This window comes from Octopus bimaculoides, chromosome 4, assembly GCF_046866305.1.
Source record: "Octopus bimaculoides isolate indiv1 chromosome 4, ASM4686630v1, whole genome shotgun sequence".
Lineage (NCBI taxonomy): Eukaryota > Metazoa > Mollusca > Cephalopoda > Octopoda > Octopodidae > Octopus > Octopus bimaculoides.
Window position 1 is genome coordinate 25,181,634 of NC_142931.1, and position 16,991 is coordinate 25,198,624.

At 33.4% G+C, this 16,991-nt stretch overlaps 1 long non-coding RNA gene across 1 annotated transcript in view; it reads left to right on the plus strand.

The window, feature by feature from the left end:
• The first annotated feature begins 1,331 nt into the window (after positions 1–1,331).
• Positions 1,332–16,991, plus strand: part of LOC149135991 (uncharacterized) — an 80,339-nt gene continuing 64,679 nt past the window's right edge. Inside the window, exon 1 of the long non-coding RNA XR_016241309.1 lies at positions 1,332–1,428. This is a non-coding gene — a long non-coding RNA (uncharacterized LOC149135991). The remainder of the gene's footprint in view (positions 1,429–16,991) is intronic.

Sequence of the window (16,991 nt, forward strand, 5' to 3'; positions counted from 1 at the left end):
ACTTTGCTTATAGCAATCATTTACATTAACTGACTAATATACGGGTGTTATATCGATCTTATGATTTCCATAATTTTTTTTCTATTTTTATAAAGCTTAAAGTCACGAAGCAATAAGTTAACAACTAATATATTATACATACACAAATATGACTGAACAGTTAATCAGAGATTTAACTTTGTGATTTCAACACATAGGTCTATAAAGAAAAATGGAATATTTATCGCAAAGTTACTTCGGGAGAATCATCTAGATGTTTCGATGCTTGTTCAACTCATCATCCGTTATTGAACTAAAAGCAATTACTCATTAAGCCTCACAATATATTGAAATTGTTGACATCCTGAGGGGTTGGTATAAAAATTGGTCATGAATGGACAAAGGAACGAAGTGGTCATTATATATTGCCTAGAAACAATATTACTGAAGCGTACTTACGCAAATGATTTGATCTCAGACCGTGTATTAAGACTGAAGCGATAACATCATGGAAGAACCATTTAAGCCAATTGAAGACCTACAAAGTCCGTTGACTAAGCTTTCTATTTCTTGGCGCCAAAATTTCGTCGCACAACTGCGACCTGGCCACGATACATTTCCACTCACCTCAAAAAATAATTGAAATCTGAATTTTCAATCAAATATACGATAGAAGTTACATAGTAGCTATACTAACGTGAGCCTAGGCAGTAAAATCTCAGACCATCCAAGCGAGAGTGCACAAAGACTCAACAGGTAGTCGGTGCTATTATGTCTATGTGAATTAAACCACCTCTTTATGTGGTATATGTGGAATACTTATCAGAAGTTTCCTCGCGAGACATCTCGATTTTTCGATGACTATTCCACTAAAGACAGTTGCTCATTTGGTCGCATGTATGCATGTAAGCTGGATTAATGCAATATACTATAAACTAAATAATGGGTTTGTCTAGGGAGAGTTATTATTCCAATAGAATTAAATAATAGGTGGCTCAGGAAATATCTCAGAATGATTTAATTCATCAAAATGAAGTTTAAGATGAATGTAAAACTATCCATAGACACAGAAGTAAAAAAGAGATCTAACTTGATTTGAAAACTGCTGTTCAGAAAGGGAAGGAGAGAGAGAGAGAGAGAGAGAGAGAGAGAGAGAGAGAGATGACAAGAGAATATGACGTCATAATATAGAAATCTTATTTTGCATTTATCCCTATTATAATGGTACTTGTTTCTTTAGTGGGAAGAGAAAGAGACAAGAAAGAATATGACGTCATAAAAGATATAGAAATCTCTTTCATTTATTCCTTTTATAAGGCTGTCTGCTTTATCTTTTTATGGAGAGAGAGAGAGTATGCGGGAGTGGGTGTTTGGATGTGTATGTTGTGTTGAGAGTAATATAGGCTGTTAAGGATGGATAATGTTGACATGACGTGAGTACTTCAACTAGTGAGTAATTTCATTTGTTACCGGATCTTTACTGTTGGGTTGGGAATTTCGGATCTAATATTCCGTGTTAGTCCATGACACAGATCACCAACCATTTAAACTGACCCAAGTAATTGAATGACCTTTTATTTTATCGGTACCGGAAAGATAAATAGCAAAGGTATTTGAACTAAGAACATAATCAACTGAAGCAACTAAAGCATCCACCTATCCAACGTACTATAGTACATTCAGAAACAAAAACATTTACGATATATTTATACAATAGGAAATTCAAATGACGATGCATACGCTCACTATATCGGTACATATCTGACGTTCATAGAGATGATGTTGCTTATACAAAGAAGTAATGAGTTAAAATATAGAAGCTAGTATAATTTTTATAGCATAATTTCACTGTACAACAGCGTTTTTCTGTATGCCTTGGTTATGTACAGTTTGTATCTCTATCGTATTGAAATTATTGTACACAAGTGCTCTGTACCTATTAGTGCTACTTGATGAATGTTGCGTATATATGTGTAAGTCCTTGGGTTTAAGTTATATATTTGCTTTCATCTTTATCAATTATTCCAGAGGCACCTATTATTATAGAAATTGCCTGTTTTCATTGCCATATTGACGTTCTTTTTTTTTTTCGAGATCATTACATTTGGTTAGTTTTTCCATTTTATTTTTTTAGAAATGGAAAAAAAAATCCAAATAGTTTCATCTGTTAGAATAAATATAGACTGTTTTCTGTTAAAATTAATAAATCGATTAAATGAGATTCCTTTTCCTGCATATCTTTGACAAAATATTATCTGGTCGATTTGCCTAAAACTTCTCCGTCTATGTTATATTGGTATGTCTCTTGTTTGCACTCTTTCTCTCTTCAAAATGGTATAATTTCCAGTGTATGTTATGCTTTTTACCATGATTGCATGTACATTTTCTACATATCTTGCACCCACGTTTCGTATTCTGGTTTATTAAATGTTTTTGGTAGTTTCTCATGAGAGCGCTTGGGGGTCTTTGTATCCTGACCAAATATCCTTCTGGCTGAATGACTTATTTAATCACTCCTGCTTTGTTCAGTTTTGTTAGGTATTGGCCATGTAAGAATCTATTGCCATTCAGCATCCAAATTGTTAACATAAATGAACTTCTCTGTGTCCAACACAGACAGATTCAGTGAACAAGAGATAAGGAAGTTGAAGTGGTGTATTGTAGCTGCATCCATGTTTTCTTCTGTCGAATCTTGTTGGTTCGCTTAGCGTTTCGTTATATTGTAACGCATTAGTGGAACAGCTACAGTATTCGTACATTTCACTTTTATTTGTTACTCAGTTTTAAATATTGAGCTAATGCTTGTATAGAATTCATTTCTAATCTTTTCTTTCATTTGTGTGCGTTGTATATATCTCTATTAATTAATAGCCTAAGTCTTCGTAAGTTTGTGTTCAGTCTATTTCTAAAATTCTCATCCTGTTTCTTTATTGATTGCGACTTTAGAAGGATTAATTTCCACTTTTCAAGGTACACTTACTCAACTCCACCGAAACCCATTCAGTAACTTTAAATATATTTGGTGATTAATTTGCTTTTTATTTTATAGGTAGCATATTACTAAATATAGAGGCACTTCATTATAGCTTTATTTTCTAAATTTCAAAAGTAGCAGTTCTCCGACACTACCCCTTATCTGCTTCACAGATTCCTACAAATTGATTATAAATAATGGATAGTATTTTTATGTTCATATTCCAAATTCTTGCTATCTTACTCGCCACGAAAAATATATCAACCTTCTTTACATAGGTAAATCACATAAATTAGTGTACAAAATCCTGGATAGGGATGTCTAGTTGGTTCGCTCTTGTACTTCTGTCTGTATGTGTCTGCATATCCCAGAGAATCGCATCGTTTTCATTTTCCACATCAGAACGTGTGTGTTTGCCCTTAAATCATATATTTTTAGATTGTTCATGAATTTATATATATATTCTTTCAATTATTTGTGCAAGTAAAATAAATGAATATTTCTTAATATAATATCTCCAATATTTCAGTGTCACCTTGCCTTGTCCTGTCACATGTTGTTACTCTATCCATTTTCGTACTTGCATAATTATGTCGGTTCCATTTTTCTGTTGTATTTCATATTGCTAGAGAATTTACCAGTAAAGATATCCAGCTGCTCCTGTTTTGTTTGTACATATCATGTCTTATACAGCACTGGTCAGGATGTAAGAAAGGTTTCTTTTTATTTAATTCTCCTTATATTCGACATGTAGCTACCGTTTACGTTATATTAGGATGATAGTTTGGTAATATAGAATATGGAGTAATTAGTCCTATGTTGTATCAATCGTACATATTTTTATATATAATGACCAACTAATAACAGCTGATAGATATGTCACTGTCATGTTGTTGTTTAGGCCTGGTCATTTCTGATCGAGTACACCTATAATCAAACGTCTATAAGCGAATTTAATACTGTCTTTTTTTCCAGTCTGTATATCTAGGACTATATTCTGCATAGTTTTTTTTCTTTTAAGCAGTAGGTTGTTGCAATTTGAGGATTGCCATGGAATTGCCTATCCATTCGTTTCTCACTGCTTGATGATATTTTTTCTTTCGCTCTATTTTTCTCTACTTTTCTATTGATTTATCCTTTTTTTTTTTTTTCACGTTCATGATGTAATACTTCAAGGTTTACTTCAGTCTTAAATCTTGTGAATGGAATATAGTTATTTTGTTTTTTTTATGACTAATATAACATATGCAACATTTTTCTTCGTTGTCTGTGAATAACATGCAATCCAATTATTGCAGTTTTGTAATTGGATTCTACTCATAGCAATTTACTATCTTTTTATATAAAGCTGGTGGATATCTGCCAATTAAATGGTATGTTTTGTATATCACGAAGTCTCTCTTAGTACTGGTATCCAATTATAAGGGCTCTAGCTTATGATGTTAATGCTGTATAACAGTAAATATATTGCGATGGAAATCATTACCTCTTACATTTTTTTAATAGGAAAGAAATGTTCAGGATATTCTCAGGTTTTCCGAATCTGTGATTGATATGGTTGATGTTTAGTTTCAACGTTTGTAAATCGATATCTGCAAGAGAAAAGATGGCTGGTAACGGAATTGTGTGTTAACGTTCTAGAACAGACATAAACAAGAGCGAGGTTGACAAATACAGTTAAGAGGACTAGCACAGATGGACAGGTAGTGTTAAACTGAGCTGCATGATATGCCTAAAACTTCTACGGAAACAGCATCAAACTGCACTCACAAATAGACACCACAATATACACGATTAAACGTTTTCAGAAAGTGATGCTGTTGTTCAGTGACACTACTTCAGCAAACATTCAGATAATAATTTACTGTTTTTGATGTCTTCCGATTTCTGTCCTTTATGTTTTAGATGCATTGACTAGAGCTATAAAACGGAAAACAATGAGGACGAATATAGCGAAGACTTCAAACAGGATATTGTAAACGGTGTTAGAGGGTGAAGGAAACATGTTAAGGCAGTAACACTTAATAGTGGGGGCGCGTGGCTAAGTGGTTAGGGTGTTGGACTCATGATCGTAAGATTGTGGTTTCGATTCCTGGACCGGGCGACTCATTGTGTTCCTGAGCAAAATACTTCATTTCTCGTTGCTCCAATCCACTCAGCTGGCAAAAATGAGTAAGCCTGCAACGGACCGGCGTCCCGTCCAGGCGGGGTTTGCATATACACCATGAAATTGGGAAACCGGCCCTTGTGAGTCGGCATAACTCGAGAAGGGACACTTAATGCCAGCAAAATTCACTGAAGCAGTCTATAAATAGATTCAAGAGAGGTTTTAAAAAATAACTGCCTTGTTCTTCAAAGTAATACCAACAGATTTTAGATTTCAGTTGGTTTGTCCAATTTACGTATCGAATTTTCCATTGTTTCGTTATATTAAGATGTATGAGGAAATTGTAACTGTGTAGTGATCTATATGACATTTTGCTCTTAAATTTTGGATGTTAGTCAAGAGAATTATTGTAGACAAGTTCCTGTGTTTTAGAAGCTGAGAAAAGCACATAATTTCAGCTCATTAGTGTTTGTGTAAGCATTATTGTGTTTAAACACACACACACGCTCGCGCGCTCGCAAACACGCACACGCAAACATGCACACACACACGCACACGTGTATGTACATGGTATGATCAATAAGTATCCGGACTACTCAGAGGCCTACACAAAGTTTTCAAAAAGTTTTCGTCGTTCTTGACACAAACAAGGAGATTTCGTGCAACTCAAACCCGAGTGTCCTTTTGGTCAGTTGAAAGCAGTTTTGGCACAAACTTGGAAGACACGCGTCTCGTACCCAAATCTTCATTGATAATGAACTGAACTGAACCGTAACTACTTTACACATCTTCTGATAGATCGCGGATGGTGATTCGACGATTTTCCCCCACAGCCTCACGCACATCTGCGGTGTTTTCTCAGTTCTGCTGGTTGCAGGTCTCCCAGAACGTTAATCACTATCGACATTTTTCGGCCATCTTGGAAGCGTCTGAACTGCTCGTACACTTGTGTGCGGCTCATATACTCCTCTCCATACACTTTCTGCAACTTTGCGTAGGCCTCTGAGCGAGTATCACCATGACAAATTCCCCTGTCATGGTCAATGCGATGATCACACGTTACACACGTTACTTCGAAACACTGCTGTAAACAGCGGAAGTTAGAACGTTGGAAGTTAGTGCACATGCACTATGTATGTATGTATGTATGTATTCTCATGCATATAGTTATATATCTAGACATGCTTATATATATTTAAATGATAAACTTCTGGAAAGTTTTACAGATTTTTGCAGTTCCAGTGATGGATTGAATCTGTAGTCTTCGAATTAGCTTTCTCTTTTCTGGTTTTGAGAAGCCTCATTTATCAAGATTTATATTTAGGCAGTATGTATGTATGTATGTATGTATGTATGTTTATTGGCAGTGTTAAATGAGTTTGTTTGATGATTGTTTGTTGTAGAGATTGTCTTGAACTTTGTGATAGCAGAAATGCTAAACTTAGGAGCATTTTTGTTGTTGCTCTGTTTTCAAGTGAATATGAACTATCCTTTACATATTCAATAAAAGATGTGCAGAAGTCAGTGTATGTCTACTCACAGGAAAAAAAATCCGTTTACTCAAAGTTTCGGTTATTACGTACGAAATAATTGCAGCTAGTTATTTGAAGTTTCAAATGGTTGTGTTTGAATTTGTTTATAGATTGTATTTCTGTTCCTTTCTCTTGCCTATCTGACAGCACCAGAGAAAATATATTTGATCATTGCTGACCGTTTCACTGCTTACGTACTATTTTCGCTAAACAATTTACGCCATGTAAATTGTTTACGTTTTCCTTCTTTCAAATCATCTGATTCATTGAGTTGTGCTGGTAATTAGTAGTTTTAGATGTCTCCTTCGATTCTGATATTTCTGCCTTTTTAGTAATTCAACGTTTCGTGCATATCTTTTTTTTTATCCTCAGTTATTTATTTGTCTGTGATGGATTCGCATTTTTTTTACAATTGATAAACTCTTTCTGTTTGAGTTAATCTGTTTCTGTATTTTTGTTTTCCGCAGTGACTAGCTATTCCTTATTAATCTAATATTCTCATGTTCTGTTCTTGTTTGTATATCTTGCTATCTGTTACATAACATTTACATTGGTAGTATCTTGTTCATCTGATATGTGTGGATTATTTATGGATTTGCTTTATTTGTATTCTTTTCTCGGTTATCATTTGTGATTGCTATTTTGGTTATATACAGTATTTGTTCTATACTAATACATTCCACATTTTCAATTTTATGTCTATATATTTTATTAGCTATTCTTTGTAATTTGTATTGTTCGAACCTTAGTTTAGCCTAGACTAAAGATATTTCAGCCATGTCTAATCCATGTTTTTCAAGCTTAATGTATCTATCATTACGCGTTTTCTTTCTTTTCAATATAGTTAGATACAATTTGAAGGAGATTTGGCCACTAAATTATTTGCGGGTTCGCATAGAATCTCGTTTTCTATGTGTATCGTTGTTTTGTAGACAAATGGCTGGAGATGTGTTTTTAAAGTTAGTTTGTTTTTGTTTGTGGGAATTAAGTATATCTTATACTTCATTATGTTGTTGGAATTCTTATTTACTGTTTTCTAGTTTTCTTATTGCAAGATAGTTCTATTCCCGAGATATTTTTTATTAATATTTCCTTGATATTCTCTGTGTGACATTGTCCTTGAGTAACATTCTGCCGTGAGAAATGAATGAGTGAATTGCATAGAAAACTTTCATAACTTTAAATTAACAAGTCCTTGACCATTTAGCCTTTTTATCGAATATTTCCTTGTAAGTTCTTTCATAAGTAGCTGAGCTCTCTGGATATTGGACTTTGTAGGATATTTCACATCTGTGCTAAATGTAAACACATTACACTGTAGGTACTTATTGCATGCAAAATTATGGAAGGAGCAAATATAATATAATCAGTTTTTTCTTCATATTTAGTTTAATCACTATACCATTGTTTTTGTTTTAGTAGTTAATTTAAAGTTAACTCTGATAATTTTTGTAAACAATTTTTATCGAAAGAAAATATTTACTCATATTTTCTCACTGGTATTAATAAAACAGATTGATGTTTTATGGTTCAGTTGTTGATACAAGGAATTTGTGTATGTATCTTGGTAAGAACTACAGTATTGTTTTCGTACTTACTACCTGCGATAACATACAAAGGGACCTGCTTTGATAACATAGTCCTAAATCGAGTAAATCGGGGAAAACATATCCTTCTAGAATTGCATAATTGCTTTTATCATGCTTCTCGATCAGGGATGACCTGGCGTTAATCAGACACGGCGTTAAGTACGTCGTCTTTTTTTAGTTATTTTTTTTTACACTTCGCCGTCTTCTTTCAATGATAAAATTCTGTATTTAATTTCACTTCAGCTTCATATAATTTATTGTTTTGACTCTATTTACCTTTGAGAATATGACGCTCACACACAATACATACATGCATATATATATATATATATATATATATATATATATATACACACACACACACACACACACACACACACACACACACACACACACACACACACAGAGTTGGAACTCTTTTAAATAATATATTCCTCTATACACGATCATACAAAACCCTTTTTTGTGTATTTTTTATTTTTATTTTTATTCATATATATATATATATATATATATATATATATATATATATATATATATATATATATATATATATATACACACATGCACAGACACATACACACATATACACACACACACACACACAAAATTAAATGTTTATACATTAAAATTTCAAAATACTAACAAAAATTTTAAAAAGACACTTGATATATAGTTAGCTTTAAATCAAAGCATATCTTCAGTTTAAATAATTTTGTTGGCAAATATTTATTTAATTTTGCAGAGGCGTTTGATTTGTAAATTACAGTTTTCATAATTAAGAGATCTTTAAACTATGAAAAATGATGGTTAGATTAATATGAGCAGAATCCGTATTCATCGTTTATGCCTTTCGGTTATTCCCAAAAACTTTAATGCAGTAAAAATATTAAATTAAATGAGACACTAAATAATAAAGATAATAAAATACAAAACATTTTCAATTGTAATGTTTGGAGGACTTGCCTTCCATCTTTCTTCTAATTTCTTTTAATAATTTTCCATCAGAAGAAACCCAACTATAACATTAAAATATTTCGCTAATTAGAGACATCATTTGAAATAAAGTGAAAAAGCAGGAGATGTCAAGCGATGCTCGTTTTCTTTAAGGGTGAAAACAATTATTTTACAATATTTTTTTAGTTTAGTTTCAATAAATTAACTATAGACACTTGCTTTGAGTTTTCATCGTTTGGAGTTATTTTAGCAATTTAAAAAAAATTCTACAGCCTGTTCTCCCATAATAATTTAGTTAATAGAGGAAGGGCAACGATGACGACCTTTTTCGGGACTCTGTGAGTAGCGAAAGGTAGGGAAGAAGTTATCAGTAAACTGGAAACCTGACCCCAATAGTCGAAATTTAGTAAAGTCCGCGAAAGGTACCTAAGGGACAGGTGGTGAACCAGAGCTCACATTACAAATGAGAGCCCATTTCAATAAGAGCTCTGCAAGTGATAAATGAGAAATGAACTAAAAATTAGCGCCTTATCAATGCCCACTACAACCGAAAGGGTTTGATAGCCATTAGATGAGAAAATTAACAGAAAGAAAATGAAATATTCAATCGTGTCTTGCTTTCTAATTTGAGTTGGTACTTGGTGTCTCAGTTTATCCTTTTATATATGTTGACAGGGAAATCCTAATCGATCCACAATAAAAATATATGTATAATTATTCTCAACAGCAAAAGGGATTTATGATACCATTTCTTTTAAAGAAATGATTTAGTAAAAATGGATTGTCATACATTATCAGCCTGTGGGAAAATACCATTACAAGAAAACGTCTCTCTCAGCTTATCCATATAATTGTTACATTCCTTCTAAAATATTTGCCTTTCCAATAATATTCAGTAATTTTTGCTTTCAATTTGTTATTTGTACCTAAATAAGAGATAACTTTTAATTGTTTGAGCAAATTCTATAAGCAAGCAAGAAATCTGAACTTCTCTGCCAACCTTCATTTGCTATAAGTCTTTGATGAAATATCTTACCTTGGATTTTCAAGACGCTAATAGACATATGATACAACGCAAAACTTTTAAGTATAATGGAATAGATTTTCTTGTATATTTGATGTTGATCAGTGTCTCAACTACTCACTACAAATATTCCCCACCTCCTGAAATTGGAAACTTGAGCTGGATTTTTTTCTCTAATCTTATATGATATTCGTTTCAAAACCTTTGTATTACATCGTAAATTATGAAAGCAACTCGTATAAGTTAACATTGAAATGTCATAAATCTAACTTCTGTTTTCGATTTTGGCCCGCAACTTGTTACTTGCTTAGCTATTAATTAAATCAATGTTTGTAAGAGCTTTTGCTTCAATAATGATTTCAGCTACCACTACTTTGTTCTATTACTATTTAATGAAACTATAGAATCTAAAGATTTTTGGCAGCTTTAAACTCACTAAACTCGTGTTTACATTATTTTATTATTAAAATAATGTATTATATAATTCAAAATTATGTGGCTATATTTTCCGGGCAGACAGATTGTCTGGTTATGAAAATTAAAACCTACCATAGAAATGAGAAAATTTGGCTTTGAGGTTAATATCATTCATAAAAAGAGCAAGTAATTTAGCTTCGTTTTTCGAATTATGTTTCAAGTTTCTTATAAGACTCTTGAAAAATGAAATTAATATAATAAATAAAATGAGTAATTTATGAAAAATATTCTTCTCATAATTAACGATAATGTGATTGGTCTTGTAACCAAATTAACACGTTCAGGGACTCCAACTTGTAGCAAAAGGAATAATCCGGAATGTTGTTTCTGTTGCCTTGTCTTGCATTCAGGTGGTCTTAACTTCAAATATCCAAGCTACCGAAACACACATCATTTTGTGTAAATAAGGTAGGGTCTCATATCTAAATAAGGTAGGGTCTCATATGAAAAAACATTGTTTCACATTATCCAAGCAATCAGTAGATAAAATCTCCCACTAAGGAGGGAGTGTTTAAAAACAGTTATTAGGAATGTCCACAATAAGATTAATTCATCAAAATTTCTGGACAATACAGACAATGAAGTTTGGTGTGAATCGGATCTTTAAGACAAAATATTTAAAAAATCGGTCACTTCGATCTTATTAAACCTCATCAGCAAAGCATATTCTACTCTTCTAGCAAGACTGAGAGCCCAATGCGTGTATATATATATATATATACACAGAAACAGAATAAAACAAAGCAGGTGCGTTCTTTTATATATTTAGTTACAAAATCCTACAATGAATACTAATAATGAATAAATATCATTAATATGGTATAATGAAAATCTTATCTGATTGTATTATAAAATCTTCAGAGATTGCGTAATCTTTAGTATTCATACTTGACAGACAATATTCTTTTGGGATATACAGGAATACAAATGGAGTTCTTAATATCGGTTTTTAAACCAATCAATATCTCTCCACCCATTCTCTTTCCAAATAATTATAGCCGCAGTCAATGGATTGAAAAAAATAACAGAATAAATAAGTAAAGGAACATATATATATATGACTCTACCCTCTACTGTTTTCTCTCTCCCCCTTTCGTTTTCTCTCTCTTCCTTTCTCTAATTCTTTTTCTCCCTTTCACCGTTTTCTATCTGTCTCTCCCCTTCTCCCTCTTTCTCCTTTACTCTCTCTCTCTCGTTGCTCACACGTGACGATCGTCCATCTTTCTTTTCTTCACGTGGTCATCTTTCTTTTCATTCAGTCTGTCTTACAGATCAGACGCATTCTTATCTGTCTCCTCTTCTATTTTTTCTCTTGTCAAAGACTATTTCTCCAGCGTTCGCTACTTTACCTCGTTTGGCCTAACGACCCTCCATGTTTGTTTTCGTTTGGTTTGTTGTATGTCTCCACTGTCCTTTTTTTGTTACCAACTTTGACCATCTGTAAATCCCAAATTTTATTTTCGTTCGCGGGAGCAACTGCCTTTTATTGCCGTTAATTGCTCGAAATGAGGACTAGATGGACAGCCGACAACCGATGAAGGGTCGTTTTTTATGTTATTTGTCTTGTTTTCCATTTGTTTCTCTCGTTCGCGTACCAAAATTTGTCTTCGTATTTCATGCTGTTTTGGTATTTCACGTTGTTTTCGCTTTGTGACGTCCTGTACTCATATATGCATATATATATATATATATATATATATATATATATATACATATACATATATATGTATGTATATATGCATATATTATATTTATATTATTATATGATTGAACGCCACGCATCCATTTCAAGGTAAGTTTACCTTATATATATAGAGGTTTGATAGATCGCTAGCCACTACACATTCTTTTTTTTCTCTCTGTGTTTCTTTCTGTGTTCCTTTCTGTGGAAGAGCGTAGGCTCGAAACGTAAAAGACTTTTTTTCTTCCCGAGCGTTATACTAAATACATCAGTTTGTTTTCTACACCACCTGTCTTCGTCTTTTGTTATATATATATATATATATATATATATATATATATATATATATATATATATATTGAATATGAATATGAGTATGATTGAGAGAAAATATATTAGGGGAGTTCTGTTTACTAAATATACACACGGCAAGGTTTTACTTACATAATACACAGAGTCGAATAACTTTGATCAAGCGAGATCATTCAAGCAACCACCACGGAAGATAGCTATTTTAATTTTTAAACACTCTTAGAGGGGTTTTTTCTTTACTTAAGTTTATTCAATTAATGTTCTTGACTTACTCTATTACATATATAAGACGCTACCATATTTGTATTTAGTATGTCGAACAATCCTTGAAATATTTCTGTCAGTCATTATCACTTTGTATAATTCATTTCTCAGCGGAGAAATATATACCATTCTCTGTTATTCCTACAGGGAGCGAATTGAACTTGATTATTAAGTGTTCTTAATACAAATGCAATGTAATTCTGAATACGTAGCATAACCCGGAGACCTTTATTGGTATCACAATAATATTATCGTTTATATAATATAACATACATCTTAATGGTCCAAAACCTCTAGTTATTGCCCGAGATGCGACAATATATTCTACGTTATTGTTGTTGAAGCTTCAAATTAGTCCTACAAGAAATAGCATTCAAATTTCTCTTTAAAAGTACTTAACCATCTTAAAATATGAGCTGACACATTGGACAATGCCTTAGATACACTATGTATGAAATAAGACAATCTGGTAATGACTGGAGCGTCTCTTAATCATAGCTCCGATCGAGTAAATCTATATTATCTTTATTCCACTTGGACGCAGTTATAAGATCAATCATATTTTGTAATGTTCAAATTTCAATAACTGCGCTCAAATTACATATTTCTTTTCATACCTTATTAAGTGAAATTTTAGTACTGTTTTCTTTGCCTGAATAGAAAATAAAACTGAAATGTATTAGTGAGAGGTATGACAATCGTTCAGAGGTTTTTAAAGATGGTATTCTCTTTATTTTAAAAGATTAATTAATCCAAGAATATATTTTTATATTCTTCATTCTTTTTTAAGTGTGTGGGGATAATCTGAAGGAAATGTTTTGGCTATTTCTAGCAGGTCAAGCAACTGTATAAATGCTTTCTCGTTGGCACAAAAATATCTGACATTTTGAGGAAAGCTAGTGAGTAGATGCAATAATTTAATTTAATAATAGCTAGTGAAGCATGAGTTCGAAAAAAAAAACAAAAGGGTGGGGATAGTGAAAAGAAAAGACAAGCTGAGAAAAGGAGGAAAATTATACCGGATGGGGGCAAACAGAGCAAAGCAAAAGGTAAAAAGAGAATGAAGATAAACCACAGAGTGAATGTAGAAACCGAATAGTTGCAATAAACGTTGGGTTATGGAAATAGCGAAAGAAAAGCAAGCTAGTGTGACAGAAAGAATATAAATCAAAAAGCAACAATGGGATTAGTCGGTGAAAACAAACGAGAAAGAAACAGTGAAGAATCATAGAACTAAAAATAAGAGAACAGGCAAGTCGATGGAGAAGTTAAAGCAAAGTTGTTCATTCGTTCTGTGTGATAAGAACGCATTCCAAATCAGAAAATAAATTTCCGCTTTAGCGACAACACAGACCGAAATATGACCTGGCTAGTTGAAGTGTTCGCTCGGTTACGGGTTTCATGAGATCGTAAATTATAATTTTGTTCTGGACATCGAAAAGATGCTAGTGAAACCAATCATCAGATATATTATTTATCGGTATTCTATTTCACCGATATATGTTAGACTGCAAAGTTTACACAGGATGCTGTAGATAAAATTAGAAGTGATGTTACATACAAGTTGTCGGTGATAAATAAATTCATAACGTTGATAAACGGAGAAGTGAAATACAGAATTAAGAAAATCGCCAAATTAGACTAGAGCATGAAATGTTTTAATTTAATGGAACAGGTGAAAAATAAGAAAGAAAATGTAATTCTAATCCTACAGGCCCGATGAAGCAGAGACAACGTCAAAGAAAACCTAGCCATGACTAAGTTGCTTTTATGAATGTCTAGGACTGTATAATCGAATGTGCCCTTTCTGTTTATTTTAAGACAGTTCAATGTTTCTGTGAGAAATATATATGCTGTGATTTCTGGCATGTTTAAAGACTTCCCTTCAGTTTATGTAATAGTATATCGATAGTGAATGAGAGAGTTGCATCTTAAAAGAAAGACGTGCTAATACTATACAAATTTTGTCTGCATAACTAAGATTGGGTAAAGGATATTTGTCTGCGCACACATACACACGCACACAGATACACACAGATATATTTTGAGAGAGGTGTATCGTTCTCAGACAGGTGAAAGCATACCAATGAAGAGTAAGCATGGCTCATCTCTATATTAAGAAGAGTAACATCATAAAGCGTAGCGTTGATGGGAACATGTTCGCGAATTCCGGAAGATACTAGTTTGGTTCTACCACTTAATATGGAGGATCTAGTGACAACAATCTATGACAAAATCAGGGAAAGCTTCTAGTCTTGACAGTATAAGTTTTAAAGACTATCCAGCTCTTCAGATAATACTGGCAATACGGTAACCTCCCTAAATAATTAAAGGATGCGCCGGTAGTCACCATTTACAAGTGGAGGGGCAACAAGCAGGAGGTAGAAACTACCAAGGAATTTAATTCCCTTCTCTCAATTCCAGAGAAATACTAGCAAAATTACTCAAGAGATTGCAAAATATTCCGAACAAATTCTCCTTGAAAGACGGTATGGATTTTGTTTATCTCAGAGCACTAGCAACATGATTTTTAACTTTTGAAAAATCCAGGAAATGCATTCTACTTTCTGCATTGTGGGAAGACCTTGCTGAAAATGTATGGATACTAGAACAAATTTGGGGAAATAGTCGAATATTTCACCATATTATATCTGCCACGATCTCTCCTGGGAGCGACAGCTCTCCCACACCTTATCCGGCTGCTTCTGGAGTAAAACGGTTGTGTACCCGACCCAGTACTATTTGCAGTATTTCTTACTTCTATACTCAGAAAGATGCCGAAAGAACTCACAGGTTGGGCGTATATCTATACCAGAGTGGATGATGGTTTTTTTAAAACAAATCTAAACAAAGATCCATCAGGAAATGCTACAACATTTATATACCCCAAATTAATTTCGCTGATGATTTGACCTTAGTGGCCCATCCCTTAGTATATATATAGAAAATTACATACCGCTTTATTAATGAGCGGCGTCAATTTTCGGCCCATCTATAAATGTAAAAAAATACCAATCTAAACTCAGAGTACTAAGACGCAACCCTCCAGCCATCACGATTGCTAATCAACTTCTAAGTGTGATGAAAAGGTTTACATATTTAAGCAGTGCGATTTCCGACGGCAAGTCTGGATGCGGAGGTTTGATCGCTGCATACAGTCGGCTACCGTCGTTTTCGGGAAGCTTGAAGATTGACTAGAATCAGCGTGGCATTAAATTACCAACAAAATGCATAGTTTACTGAGCAGCAGTACTATCCTATCTAGGTATTCTACTGATATACAGCGTGTAGTTGGCATATTAAAAAACTGATGAGTTGTCAGTTGCGAACTATAATGAACATTACTTGGCGAGGTTTCATCTCCAACCAGAAGGTCTCACAGTATGCAGTTTCGGTTAAATGTTTCCTGTCAGAATCACAGTTTCGGTGGGTGAATACGTGATCTGTATGGAAGATAAAATGATCACTAAGGCTGTGCTGTCCAATGAGCTGAAATATGAAAGCCGTCAAAGAAAGCGTCCGAATCTCCACTAAGAGGATATCATCAAACGACATACCAGTGAGGCTGATAACCTTATTGTAACTACAAAGAAGACAGTAAATGACTGCAGACAATTGTCATATAAGAGGAGTAAATGTTAGAGGTAAACTGGATGAAACAACCGAAAGAAAAGAGAGAGAAAGCTAAAACAAGATTTCCTACACCAGTACTGCCTACAGTATTCGACTATAATTGCAGTTAGTCGTGCCTTTATTTTTGGTCTACAATTCCATGCTCGATCAAGGCTAATCTATTTTATATATATGTGTGTGTGTGTGTAGTATATCCTCTCCTGTTCAGTTGTATTAGGTGAGCTTGCAGATTGTGTCGTGAATAAACGCATCTTTTTTTCCTGTTCATCATTATGAATGCAATTCTTTTATATAACAAAGAATTTTCTTCAGCACTTAGGTTGATAAAATACGTATCGATCAAGTGATTGAATCAATTCAATCAGCTATGCCTCTTCTCAAATTGTATGATTTTGGAACTATGTGAGAAACACAGCCCTTTACGTTCTACTGCCGCAGTTAACTTTGCCTTTCGTTCTCACA